The sequence below is a fragment of the Diabrotica virgifera genome, chromosome 2 (genome assembly GCF_917563875.1).
Source record: "Diabrotica virgifera virgifera chromosome 2, PGI_DIABVI_V3a".
NCBI lineage: Eukaryota > Metazoa > Arthropoda > Insecta > Coleoptera > Chrysomelidae > Diabrotica > Diabrotica virgifera.
In genome coordinates this window covers 265,753,451-265,763,563 of record NC_065444.1, presented here as the reverse complement: position 1 = coordinate 265,763,563, position 10,113 = coordinate 265,753,451, and positions in this window count along the sequence as shown.

Below are 10,113 nucleotides of genomic sequence, written 5' to 3'. Positions count from 1 at the left end.
GATACCACGACATGCTACGCATTTTCTATTGACTTCCTCCAGATATTCGAGTTGAAAAATAGCGCTCAGTAATTTATCGATTTTTAAGTACATACTTGGTTTCCTGGAGTAGGTATGGGATATATGGGAATCCTATTACAAGGAAAAATCAAAACTTTTCCTGATTTATTTTTTCCAGCATTTCCTTTAAAAAATCCTAAAGATTATAATTTGAACTAAGTAAAACAATAAGAATGTAACTGTAGAAACTCATTAAAGCTTATTAAAATTTCAGGAAACAGATGTTCAACAGGTACGGACACATTGGCTATAACTAATTATAAAACTTATAAAAAAGCTCAAAGGAAAAAAAAAGAATTAATCAAAAACTTTCGGTACAACTTCAAAAGCTTTCGTAATTCTGTCTCCGAAAGTTGTCGGTTAGGCCGGTTTAGATTTGCTTTATTGTTATGGCTATCTTAATAGTTTTAAAAAATTAGATTATTTATATTTATCATTATCCCGAATAAAGTGGCATCCACATACATCATAGCAGCAAGATATGATGCTGATAGTAAAGACTTTTAGGCATCAAGTCTGAAAATCTTTTCAGGTTATAAAAATGAAAAGACCTTCTCCAATGTAATAGAAATTATACTACTTAATGGCATCTCCTGACGACATTGCGATTATAACGAGCACATTTGAGGAGTTTCAACTTATGATAAAGGAACTCAGAGACAGCTCCCAATACGTCGGCCTAAAAATGAATATGAGAAAAGCAAAAATAATGACAAACACAGATAACTATAAATGACAGTGAGATAGAAGAGTCCAGTCCAGAATATTATCTACCTAGGCCAAATCGCGAAATTGGACAAAGAGAACCAAAATGCGAAAGTTAGGTACTAGAGGGGCAAGGGCAAGATTAGTTTGGCCAGGATTTGTAAAACTTAGTTGGATACTTCTTCTTCTTCTTCTTCGGCCTTTAGTAATCCAACTTTGAACATAGGCCTCCCCCAATTCAATCCAGTGTTGTCTATTTTGCGCCACCTGTTTCCAGTTGTGTCCTCCAAACTTCTATATGTCATCAGCCCATCTCATTTGTGGCCTTCCTCTACTTCTTCTTCCTAACCACGGTGTCCATTGTTGTATTTCGTGATTCCATCTTTTATACTTCATTCGAGCATTGTGTCCTGCGAAGCTCCATTTTAATTTGGCAGCATGTTCTCCTACGTCCTTTACTTTGGTTTTGCTTCTAATCCATTTATTTGTTTTTTTTTACTATGAGCCTCACTCCGACCATTGATCTTTCCATCGCTCTCTGTGCCTTGGTGAGTGTCCACGTCTGTGAACCATACGTAAGTATAGGGAGGATACACTGATCGTAAACTCTGGTTCTCAAATATTGTTCTATTTTAGTGTTTTTCAAGATCCAACTCAGTTTTCCAAATCCTGCCCACGCTAACCTTATTCTCCTGGTAATTTCGGCAGTTTGATTTTCTTTGTTAACTTTCATTATCTGTCCCAGGTAGATGTATTCGCTTCTTACTGTTTCTAAATCTATGTCATTCAACGTGATTTTTGCAATGTTCGGTGTATTCGTCATTACTTTTGTTTTTTCCAAGTTCATCTTAAGACCTACTTTTCCGAAGCTTGAAGTTGTTGCGTCATCATGGTCTGTCATTCTTCGAAACTTGTAGCGAATATTACAATATCGTCAGCATATCTCAAATGACTCAGTTTTCTTCCATTAACATAATTTGTTCCTTTATCTACCCAGTTAATATTCATATGTAGCTTTCGTATAAATATTGTCTATGAGCATTGTGTATCGAGAATCTATCCTGCGATGGTTCATAGCTCTCTCTATTGCTCAAAGTTCTATGGAGTTGAATGATGTGATGTTGTCTGCCAGCTATCTCGCCACCTTTTAAAGGGCCTTCCTATTGTCTCTTGCCCGTTGGCCTTGAATTTTAAGGCTATACGGACTATTCTCTCGCTGTCAATTTTCGTCACATGCTGATTCCACTCTCGTCTTCTCTGTCTTCGCCACCGTCCTATGTCTTGTATGTTACAGAGATCTCTTATTTTGCCGTTCGGTATTCTATCTCTCAGTGTTTTCCCAGTAATTGACCTCAACGTTTTCATTTCTGATGTTCTCAGTATCCTCTTGCTTTTTGCTGTGTCACATCTTGTTTCTACCGCGTACGTCATGATCGGTCTCACATATGATTTGTATATGCGTACTTTCCCTTCCAACCTCATATCTTTATTTCTCCAGATGACATTCATTAGACATCCTGATACGTAATTGGTTTTATTTGCTTGCTTTTGGACGCTCTCTTTAACATCCCCATACCTACATATTTCGACCCCCAGATATTCGAATCTCAAGACTTATTCAATTAGTTCGTTGTTAATTACTCTTTTGCATCTGATGGGTTCCATTGAGACTACCAGGGATTTGGTCTCAGCTATTGATATTTTCATGCTGTAGTTCTTTGCCATGCTGTAGTTTATCAAAGGAGAGCGTGTGATATATCCTAGAAAGATTACATCAGGAATAAAGATATTTGAAGGAGGACAAATATTGTATATTCCAGTGTAGATAGAATTGAAACGAGACAACTAGTGTGGTATGGTCACGTAAAATGAATGAATGAAGATAGATGGCCAAAGAAAGCTTTAAGGCTTTAAAGAAACAGAAGAGGAAGGCCTTTAGTTTCCTGGGAAGAAAATGGCACATAATGAGAGATAGAGCCATCAAAGAAGACGAATGGATGGACCGAAAAAGATGGCGGTCAAAATGCAAGAAGCGGCAGAGGCAGAGGAACCTCGCTTATAGATAGATAATTCTTCGCCACTGTATTGAATGTCTGAGCTATTCGCTGTAGATTATTCTCGTTATCTGAGATTAAGATTGCGTCGTCAGCATAACAGAGGATTTTTATTTGTTTTTCTGTCATCTTATATCTTTTTCCTGTACTTTTAATGCCTTCTATGGTTTTGTCCATTACTAAATTAAAAAATGAATGGGCTCAAGTTATGTCCTTGTCGAATTCCCAAATTGATTTCTACTTCCGATGTTAATTCATTCTCGACTTTTGTTCTGGCTTTGTTCTTCGTATTAATGTCTTTAATTTATCCTTATCATATGGTAGAATCGAGTGACAAAAAAAGGATAAAATAAGGACAAAAGGATAAAAAAGGATACAATTACAAATAAGTATATTAGAGGAAGTCTAGGAGTGGTACCAATTAATGCCAAAATGAGAGAACATATGTGAAGATTGTTAGGTAAATTGCTGATGGCAGGGGTAGGAGAGGAAGACCAAAGAAGACCTGCGGGGTCACGCTTAGGCAGTCATACGCAGCTTAGGCAGCTTAATTCTGGATCGATGGGACTCAAATAACTAAACAAATATTAAACTACAAACCGAAAAAAAAGAAGAAGTATGAGGCGCCTCTTAAAAATATGGATTTAAATTTGATGCAAGAACTCATAGGAAAGGCCTAAACCTTGGAGTGAAAAAGAAGACTTTCTTTAATTTACTATTTTTATTAACAAGAAACCACAATTTAGCTTTAACAAAAGTTTTTTTTGCTTATTGGCTTTGGATTACTTGATCCATTCAGCCACGATAGATACTAAATTACTGTTTACTACAATACTCCAAAAAAACCAAAAAGGGGGGGAAACATTAAATTGACCGGCAGGTATACCCTTCATTAATTGCCCTAACCAACTTAAATTAATTTACAAACAATAAAATTGACAAAAGAACTAAATGCTAATACTTAATACTAATAAATATATTATAAGTTTTTTTTAACACAGCGCTAAGGCTTCAATCCGGTTCGACACCGCGGAGGTTTAGACCTTCTTTGTGTTTTTAATCTCTTTCTCTTTTTTATTTTATAATTTGTTATACTTTTTTATTTATTTTTCTTGTTTTTTTTTTCTTTTTTTTTTGTTTTTTAATATTTTTTGTTATTTTTTTGTTTTCTTTTTCTTGTTTTTTTTTTAATTTTTTGTATACATATTATTTATTTTTTTTTATTTTTTCAATATAAATTTTTATACAATTTTATTCTTATTACCTCTCTGTAAAATTTACTTAATAAAATTTCTCAGGGAGACAATATTACAAAAGTAGAAACATAAAACAAACAATAATTATTGCTAAACACATTCAACCGGACTCATTCAGTACAAGTTAAATTTTCCTTTTAGTCCTTTTTAAAAACCCCCAGATGATTTGTTTAATCTTAGAATTTCGAAAAAGTTTATTTTGATATTTTGATTTCCCCTTCGAAAATAAAAAACATTGAATAAAATAGCTTCAAGACTTACTTGTTTGGTTATTCCTCTAATATCTTAAATTTTAGGTGTGTCACACATTGTTCCCTCTATAATCATTGTTAAAAATGTTATCTCTATTAATAATATTCTTAAGAATTAATCGAAAACGTTAAAATTGTATTATCTAAGTAAAAGAAGCCTTTTAGAATCTACTTTGGCAAATGTACAATCTGCCGAAACGTTCATTAAAGAACGGGCCTAAAAGCTCGTGTGCGGATTTTTTCAATTATAAATGAAATGAGAAAAAATAATTGGGCGGCCATCCGTGGTTCTTTCATTTTTAATTTACTAATTTTAATTTAAGTTTGTCTTTTGTTTAATTATTCCATTGTTTCTACAATTGACTTAATTGCTGCATGAAATTGAATATGTGCGCGCATTACACGACGAGCTTTAGAAAACGGAATTTGGTTTATATTCACGAAATAACTTACAACAATAATTTGGGCTCTAATATAATTGTCAATTTAAAAACCATCTAAATTATGAAATAATGCTTCTATCTATAGTAATCTTTTCTTACGAAAGCTTTCTCACACTTTCCTTGCTGTTAGCACCATCGCATCACATAGCTATTAGAAGTTAGGTGATTTCTCCTTAATGAATCGTTCCATGAAGAATATTAAAAACATTTGTAAATAAAAGTGAAGTGAAAGTTATTTAGGATTATTATTTTAAACAGATTTTTTACGGGAAATGTAAAACCACAGGTAGATGTAATTATTAGTTCTTAGAAAATTAAGGTAAAGAAAGTTTGGAATTTTAATCTCTTTTTGTTTAACCCCGAGTAAATTTTGTAGAATTTCCCAAAAATAATTATTATGATGGTAGGAATATTTTTGAAAGTATGAGTGGGTGTTTCGAATGAAAAAAAGAATGGGCAAGAAGAAATGTATGTGATTAGTTTGGCAATTGTATGTTTTTATTTATGATTTTTCTATTTATTTCCTTTTCCATTTTATCCCAATAAGGATCAACTAAGAGATACTGAAACCACAAGATAAGTATAACATAAGATAATTTAGACATTTTTTTATATTATAACAAGGCACCCTGAGATTCTTTCTTAATTTTTATGTATGATTTGCGTTAATTAAATAATTGTAATTAAATAAATAACAATACATATTTTACATATCTGTTTCTTCTGTCTTCTGCTTCTATTCTCCAGTTCAAGCCACTCTTATCATTTTTAATTCCTTTACATCCTAATTTAATTTAACAAATGAGAGGTAAAGGCGATGTAGAGGGCAAAAAATCCAGAGGAAGATCTCCAGTACTATCGTCGTACCAAACAAAGGACATAACTGGTTACTGATCCTCCGAAGTAAAACAAGACGAACGGTAGGGAGGTAATTGGTCAGAAATAGTCAAATTACATGATGCCACTACATCCTTACGAAGGAGAAAATATAGTGGAGGAGACTACTCATATACTTTTTGGCTAGTGATATGTCTCCATCTTTCCTCGCTCATTTTCCTACTAAACTGCTTAGCAGCTTTTTAAATTCTCATCTTTCTGACCGCTCCTCTTTAACTTTATTGAGCACCCACATCTCTCATGTGTAAAGTAGTTGCCCTTACTACTATTTACGGTATATTGTATGTTCTCAACTTTGTTTTCCTGGATAAAACTTAGATTAAAAGTAAATAAACTTCTCAGATTTTTATATTTCCTTTTGCATTTCACTAGTCTTGCTGTCATCCCGTTCTTCTCATAGCTGGTCTCTTTCAAAATGACTCCGAAATAAGTAGACTCATTGAACATCTTAAATTTCTACACTTTCTGCTTTTATCTTCAAATTTTTTGCTCCTCCATGATGGCTCCTCCCCATAATCATGTATTTCAATGCTTTATAATTAATTTTAAGCTCATACTTCCTAGTTCATACTTCCTAGGCTATAGGCCCTTAAGGCAGGTCGAATGAGAGACATAGACGCGTAACTCTAAGCATCGAGGCCATGTGCGATAACCATGGGCTCGATGGCCAGACACATCGGGTGCCCAGCTGCTGAGGAGAACAAAATTTATTTTGCTAAAACACACGAAGTGTTGTATACAGGGTGTTTCAAAAAGGTATGTCATAAATTAAATCACGCATTTCGGGGACAAAAATAAATTGATTGAATCCAACTTACCTTCGTACAAAAGTGTACACAAAAAAAGTTACAGCCCTTTGTGAAGTTACAAAATGAAAATCGTTTTTTTTTCAATATATCGAAAACTATTAGAGATTTTTTACTGAAAATGGACATGTATGATTCTTATGGCAGGAACATCTTAAAACAAAATTATACTGAAATTTGTCCACCTCATAAAAATTTTATGGGGGTTTTGTTCCCTCAAACCCCCCAAACTTTTGTGTACGTTCCAATTAATTCATTATTGTGGTACCATTAGTTAAACACAACGTTTCTAAAACTTTTTTGCCTCTTAGTCTTTTTTCGATAAGCCAATTTTTATCGAGATGCGGCTTCTTTTTTAATATGTTTACATAAAAATTCTATGTGGGTTTTGTTCCTTTAAACCCCCCAAATGTTCGTGTACGTTCCAATTAAACTATTATTGTGATACCATTGGGTAAACACAGTGTTTTTAAAACTTTTTTGCCTCTTAGTCTTTTTTTGATAAGTCATCTTTTATCGAGATGTGGCTTCTTCTTCAAAATATACCTAAAAATGTAAATTATAAATAAATTTTCAGATGGTATATCATAGGTACTTAAGCATATACAAATATGTGGTGGACTCGACAAATATTCAAAATATCTCGATAAACACTGGCTTATCGAAAAAGTACTATGAGGCAAAAAAGTTTTAAAAACATTGTGTTTAACTAATGGTACCACAATAATTTAATTGGAACGTACACAAAACTTTGGGTGGGTTTAAGGGAGCAAAACCCCTATAAAATTTTTATGGGGTGCACAAATTTCACTTTAATTTGTTTTAAGATCTTGCTGCCATAAGAATTCCACATGTCCATTTTCAATGAAAAATCTCTAAGAGATTTCGATATATGAAAAAAAAAATCGATTTTCATTTTGTAACTTCTAAAGGCTGTAACTTTTTTGTGTACACTTTTGTACTAAGGTAAGTTGGATTCAATCAATTTATTTTTGTCCCCGGAATGCGTAATTTAATTTATGACATACCTTTTCGAAACACCCTGTAGTTTTTCAAACGTAGGAAAGAGTTTGAAAACCTTACAATCGCCATGCGGCGTTATGGAGATTGTGAGATTTTCAAACTCCTTCCTACGTTTGACAAACTGTAACACCATGGAGTAAGTAACTAAGTCCGACTTCTAGGCTCCTCATTCTCTTTTATATCCAATATCCTCATCAACTTTTTCTCATTTGACTTCATGTACTGACCTCAAAGCGACATGATTAGCAAATAAACGTTTCTAAATATTCTAGAATAACTTGTTAACGCTGTTCTATTTAGTATATAAATTTTGGTCATATCTGTAAAACCCATTGTCTCGTTAGATTTTAAACGACAGAACGATGTAACCTCTAGTAAAATACCAGCTACACAAACGGAAACTGCCGTGAAGATAGGAATATCGTTTGAATTAAACTAGATTGCAGAAAATTGCATAAAATCCTTGCAAAAGATTAGGTTGATGAGAAAAATTCTCAATTTCGTAACAGACACATTGCGAACAGAAAGAAGCTCGTCTTCTAAGCTTGTTGATGTAGAAAAGTTTACAAGAACCGGTGGACGGGACCGTAGTGAGAAATATTAGGGGTTTTGTTAGATATAAGAGTCCTCGTTTAGTTTTTGTATTTTGAATTACCAATTAATGCGCGAATATCTTAAGCCTATTAGTCCATTCGCACATAGCTAACACGTCAAGGAAAAAAGAGATACGCTGTCGATGTTTGCCCTGCGGATGAGTATCACTCTTTCTCGGAGGTAAATCAATATACGTTCAAAATAATGGCTAATTCTGAACAACTTTTGTTCTATAGAGTTGTTTCACTAAGTCAATACTTTTTGATTTATTTGCGAGTGAATATGTTCATTTTTCAACAGAAAACCACGTGTTTAGACGGTTTTTTGCAAATAACTCAAAAATTTAATGTTTTATCTAAAAAAATATTTTTAGCAAAAATATATTATTATATAATAAATAAAAATCAAAAATGAAAAAGATAGTATATGTATGACGTCTGTAAACCCAGTTGAAGCAGAGTTATAGCTCATAAAAATTCCAAATTTAATATTTCAATGTGAAATGACTAAAAAATGAAGCACTTTTAGGGTAAAACTCATGACAAATTTTTAAAGTGTTTAAAAAAATCTTTATTTTTGATTTCTAAAAAAGTTTCTAGCAGCAAAATTAAGCCAGTTGCGCTCAAAATAAAGTTGGTCCCTTTTTTTAATCAACTATTCTAAATGGGAAATAAGCCACAACTTAACTAAAAAAATGATTTAATCTTTTTTTATGTAAGTAATAATATAATCTTTCATTCTGCGTTTAAATTTTTCAAAAATGCTTTGTTTTCTCAGGATTCGAAAAAAAAATGAATGCATTTAAAACACATTGGAGAGGCATTTTACGCCTATGCCCTTAAGGGGGGTATGGTTTGAAATATTTAATTTTTTTATTGTTTCAAATAAAATGGCATACTTTCAAGAATACTCTCTGAAAATTTCAAAATAATCTGAGTAAAATTACCATTTCCGAATTTCAAAATAATCGGAGATACAGCGTGTTGAATTTCTCTACCTTCGACTCGCTTTGCCGCGACTTCGCGCCAGCACATTTGAGCGTAGTGAGAAACGCTAAACAAACTATTCGCCTTCTCTTTTATAGATTACTCCTCGATTAAAAAAACATATTCCATTGTCCATCACTTTACGATCTGGCAGACAAATAAGAAGATGAATATGCAGTTGTCAAAACTTTAAACGCATTTTTCTCAAAACTGCTTTTTCAAATGCGGTGGACATTGTAACTGAAAAACTACCCGGCCGATTTTCCTGATATTTTGCACAGATTGTCTTGAGATATTTCGTTAGGTAACAACGTCGAGATATTTTTCTTTTTTTGCTTATTTTTTGTTCAACAATAATAAATCTCTTGATTTTCACAAAATTTTTACCAAAAATTTAATTTTTTTTTTATTTCTGAGTGATACCAAAAATTCACAAATTATTAAAAATTAAAAAACTCGACATTGTGACCTCGTGAAACTCATAAGCTAATTAAATCTTTTTGAATTTTTTGTTTCGTATGATCAAGTGACGAGTTCTGATGTCCACCGCAAAATCCATTTTTTTGTAAACTGCCTGCCAAAAGTTGTCACCATTGGCTTACTTTTCAATATTTTGGATTGATTTTTTTCTAAATATTCTTTGAATTGTATTTAATATATTTATTTAATTTAAAAATAAAATAATTGTACCATAGTTTCGAAAATAATTCACAAAAATGTGCTTGACATGTTTATTTCAAACCATATCCCCCCCCCCCCCTTAAACTCCCTTTGAGTTTTGGATAAATGTTTCGCATGACATATTCTAAGGCCAGGTTAAACAACAATGGGGACAACGGATCTCCCTGTCTCAGTCCAGAATTTACGCAGAAAACATTTTCCCCGTATTCTGACTTGTGCAAAGGAGTTACTTACACATATTTGCGTTACCGCAGTTAATTTCTTGGGTACGCCCAGCTCGACCATTGCATTTTATAGTGTTAAATGATACATGATGATTTCAAACAGGTGTATGATAAACTTTAATCATAAACCTGT